The following is a 5495-nucleotide window of genomic DNA, read 5'->3' as shown; positions in this document are numbered from 1 at the left end:
CTGACTTAGTACTTCCAATTTCCACATAATGTTACTATATACTCTACTGATCTTTTGTTATATCTTGGTAACATTGGAGTCAAAGGGCATGTTGCTTTTCCAAATACTTTGTCAACATTCATAATCTTCTTCATTATGTATTGTTTGATGAACTATAAGCAAGCGATAACTGGTGCATCATGTCCATCATCTAATTTGCTATCAAATGAGTCATATATGTTGTTTAACACAACATCACAATATGCTATCCCTGTCAAACAATAGATTATATAAGAAATTTTGCTCAATTCCTAATAACAAGAGAAAATGGTCAAACCAGTGAAGTGGAGTGTGCCCAGTGTTGAGGTGGCATTTTTAACCACTCAAAACATTATGTATTAGGTTTGATGAGTTATTTAGTTACTTTTGTTTTAAATCTTGCACGTTATATTTCATAGCACAATTCCAAAGACTATCCTTGAACTCCTTCCCTTTCCAATGCAACTTCATGTTCTTGTGTATGTGATGAAGACAGTAACGGTGTTATGCACAAAGAAACAAATTTGCAATAGCAGGCGGTACACCCTACAAAAAATATTGACTTATGTGAGTGCTTACATCAAAAGTCAATTCAAATAAAATACAATGCATTTAACTTTTGTATGGTTGTTATAAATGTGAAATTTGCATTTGAAGCCAACCCTAAGTCATTACCTAAATTGCATAAAAACAATGTCCACGAGTTCAGAGTCTATGCTTTACCACAACATATGCCAAAGGGTATATTCCATTATTACCATCTAAAGCATGTGCAATACAAACCAATTAATGTTGAAAGTAAAAATAAATCAACACAATTTCAAAACATAAATCTTACCATATCATGTAACATTTAACCTGGGTAAGGTCCTTTCATGAAAGCCTCATTAAGCTCAAGAAAGTCCCTTCTCTCTACTGCAAATCCTTTCTTTAAAGCACCAAGCCACACATACACACGCCTGAAGGTTCTTGTCTCAACATCATGATATTGTTCACTTTCGACATCAATCCTAATAGTGGTGTTTGGGTTACAAATTCTTTCTTTAAAGCACCAAGCCACACATACACACGCCTGAAGGTTCTTGTCTCAACATCATGATATTGTTCACTTTCGACATAAATCCTAATAGTGGTGTCTGGGTTACGAGTCTACACCTTTAACCAACAATCCCGCAAAATATTATATTGACTAGCATAATCACCCTTAGAATTTTTAAGGTTGCTTTCTTACCTTAAATGCTTTCATTACCCCCTTATGATTTGTAAGGTTTCTTCTCTTGCCTTAAATGCTATCTAGTTCATTAGATCTTGTCATTTGGTGTTTTTGGCACTTTTGGTCCATTTTATGGGTGATCTTGGAGCTAAGTGGACTCCATCATCTTTTGATCAGCTTAGGATGCTTCATGGACCTCATGGACTAGGAAAGTTATGATCTTGTGCCTTCCTTTTTATCCATGCAAGTTATCTTGGTCCTTTAGGGCATTTTGGTGTATTAAAGTTTATATCTTTGAATATTGTGGCATTATTATGGATAAAGTTGGAAACTTTATCCATCTAGACATCTTGTTGATTCAAATTTGAAAGTGGGAGACTTGGACTTAAAGGATTAAGTTAAGAAAGATGCATTTTGGGCCTCTTTGAGACTTAAAGTCTTGATCTTGGTGGTTTGGACCATCCTAATGGATGAAGTTGGAAACTTTATCCATTATGAAACTATTAGGAATCAGATGTGACGATTTTAGCTTTGGCCCTTATGGGTTAAGCCCTTACTGAAGAAAAACCTTTTAGACGGAAGACCACGACATAGCCAAGGAATGGCATAAAGTGGTGGTTGGGCTTATCATGTTTGTTTTGTCTTTTAGTGCCCATGATGTGGCCTATGGGTAGCTACGACGTGGAGTATTGTTGAGGGTGACTTTGACTATGGTTGACTTTGGTCAAATTTGGGGTTTTAGGGTGTAGACTGAGAGAGTAATTTTTTATTGATGTTAGGTGTCTCTTTGTATCTGTCTACCCTTTGTGTGAGCTGTTGTGTGCTAGCTGTTATTCGTGAGGTGAGTCTTCACACTATAATTTCCTGTGTGGTAGTATATATACGTGCTGACTAGCTGGGTCTTATTTAATGTTACTTTAATATGTGTTATTATGTATATTGAGGCTTCGGGTAGTCTCCAAGGTTACTGATAACCCACAGAGTGTGTTGTTTGCCCACTGAGACTTCGGGTAGTCTCTAGGATTGTTGATAACCCACATTACGTGTTGTTTGACCACTAAGACTTCGGGTAGTCTCTAGGGTTGCTGATAACCCATAGTTGTTATTTGTGTTGTATGTGGTATTTTGGGGAACTCACTAAGCTTTGTGATTACAGTTATGGATTAAATATTTTGTAGGTACTTATCGGATTGCGAAGGCGGGACTGTACACACACATCAACATACTATGATTTGAGATTTCGCATTATCTTCTTATTAACTATGATTTTGGAATAATGGTTTATGAACTAATAGATGTAACTTTACTAAAAATGGATATTATATTATTTTAAAAATGAAAATTTTAGCCCTGGTTTTTGGGATGTTACACAAACCCAAGACAAGACTAGTGTGTCCCTCCAAATTCCATGGAAAACAAAACTAAGAGTAACCCAAAAAAGGGTATTGAGGTATTCTAGACATGCCTCGCTTGTGCTTGAGGGTAACTACCTCATGTATGAAACTAGTGATTGATAGCTCACCTATAACATCCATAAAAATTTCATAAAATGTAAACTTTTCAAAACAACCTTTTTTCTATATAAGTGTTTACAAAAACCATTGTTCCCAAAAAATTATTTAAAAATCAGAATCTCTTTCAACATAGTTTTCAAAACATTCACATTATCATAGTTTCCCAGAAATTATAAGTCCAAAACGCGAGGATGTGTACGGTCACACCTTCATATTGTCACGATCCACTGAAGTACCTGAAACCATAAACCAAAATTGTAAGCATGAAGCTTAGTGAGTTCCGCCAAAGTACCAACACCCAAACAAATAACATATACAAATAACAGCATGCATCAGGTCCAAAGATAAAAGATTGGATTACCCCTGATGTAACGCCCGTGTTTATAGGCTAGGCATTAATGTTGATGTAATAGTCTAGGTTAACCTTTGTAACTCATTTGGAAATAATAAGAATGTATTATTTGAGTATTATGTGTTTTATGCTTAATTATGTGGCTTAAATGAATTAAGAATAAAAATAAGCGTAATAATAAAATATTAGATAAGCCCAATATCTATGAATGAAGTTGTAGTGGTCGTGACATGGGTTCCGGATATATAAAGAATGCCAAAATCCGAGTTATAACGAAGAAGTTATGACCTATTGAAGTTTCGCGGCAGAACCGACACGACACTGTATGACGTAAAATATGAATTTAAGATAGAGCTATATCTAGCCTTAGTGATCTTAACGAAAGTCGTAGAACACGTTAAACCGAGAGCATGCATAAAAAGAACGTCCAAATCTGACTTCATATGAGGAAGTTATGATTTTTCTAAGTTTCGACTTACTAGTATACAACCCAAATCTCGAAATTAAGATCGAGGGATATTTGGCCGAAACAATCTAAACGAGAATCGAAGATCTCGTCGTTAGTAGTCCAACGGTAAAAAGACAGATGAAAACGGACGTCGGATGAAGAAGTTATGATTTTATAACGGAGTTTTCCTGTCCCAATCCAACTAAAAATAATATAATAAAAATAAATTCAAAATTAGCTGACGAAGTCTAAAAAAAAGTTGTAGAGTATAGTCTCACCTACGCGTGGATATAAAGAACGTCGAAAACGGAGCTCGTATGCAAAAGTTACGCAATTTTGAAGTTTGGTATGTCGGTGTACGCTAAGCATAATGAAGTATGCCCAGCGTACCCGTATGTATGAACTGAAATGGGCTACGTCGACCCGACCTAATACTCGAGTGCATGAGTCCGTAATCCATAACGCATTCGGTATGATCCGAAGAGTACGCCCAACGTAACCGAAGTACGCCCAGCGTACTGCTTGTAGAGGCATTACGCCCAGCGTAATCAGGATTTACACCCAACGTAAATCAGGGTTTCAGCCCTTATAAATAGAAGTCGTGGGCTGCTGAATTTGGTTGCTCATTTCTTTCTCTCTCTCTCTCTCTCCCATTTTACATCGTTTTACGTGCAAGCTTTACCCCCGAAGCCCCGCTATCATTCCCGAGACCTGAAGCAAGTCCCGAAGCCCCGAGGATCCCGAGAAGTAAACTTTCTGAGCCGAAACTCTGCCCGCGTAAAGCCCGGTTTTGGAGAAAACGTCCTGGTTTTATCTGAAAAGATTATTTTAAGAGACAAGGTGTTGTTCGATCATCATCTTATCAGGTGAGTGTGTAGTTACTTTCTTCTAACACATAAATACGAAATATTTTCTATAAAATACGTGTTGTGTGTTTATATGTTGTGTGTTATTTGAAATGAGTATTGATTGAATGTTTTATACATGTGTTATGTTGTATATATATATATATATATATATATATATCTACAAAAATGTTGGGTAGAACATAGGTAGATAGTAGATGTGTGATGAAATAAAATGATAAGACGCCTCGATGTTGATGTTGTTAATCTAGTCATCTAGCGGAGTATGGATGACGACCACAAACTCTTTCTAGACTGTCCAGTGGAACGCTGACAAGTTCATAACCTATAGGTGTTGTGAATGATGTGTTCACCGATGTACTCTATCCCCCTCATGGTTGCCTTAGGACATTCATTTTTTAGGAAACCCCTTGGCAGTAGTGTCCATCCCGATGAAAATCCTAGATTAGGTCCCTGGTAATAGATGTTGTTTTAGGGACATAAAGTGAGGATAACGGGAATGGGTAATCGGGTTATTGTTGGTTGGTGAAATTAAATATAATTATTTATTGTGGGTTGAAAACCCTATATGCTCACCAGGCTCCCAAGTCTGACCCACTCAGTGTTATTTGTATTACAGGTAGTGACACGAGGGCATAAGATGGATGAATCATCAAGTTGTTTTGTTTATAGGCCTGTAGTTGTATGTAACTGTTGTAAGGCTTATTATATGTCGTTTATGCTTTTGTGTCTGTATCGGAACATGACATCCCGAGTTTTGATTATCTAATGAAAATACATTTCTTTACGAAATGCTTTGATAAATATTATTTTATCATATTTTGTTTGGGAACAAATTCCGCAATTCTTTTAAATCAATGGATTTACTCTGAAATTACTTTAAAACCATAAATAAAACCGGTCTTTTCTGGCCATGATTTTGGGGATGTCACACCTGAGCCCACGGTATGAGTCTGACTTGCCTATCAGGCCCACAAGTCACATCTGGCTTGCTCCTTAGCCCACAGCATAAGTCTGGCTTCTCATATCTGGATTGCTCCAATACCCTCAAGCCCTCAATACGAGTCTGGCATACCTACCGAGT

This window comes from Lactuca sativa, chromosome 5 (genome assembly GCF_002870075.4).
Source record: "Lactuca sativa cultivar Salinas chromosome 5, Lsat_Salinas_v11, whole genome shotgun sequence".
NCBI lineage: Eukaryota > Viridiplantae > Streptophyta > Magnoliopsida > Asterales > Asteraceae > Lactuca > Lactuca sativa.
Note: the sequence above shows the minus strand (reverse complement) of the source record.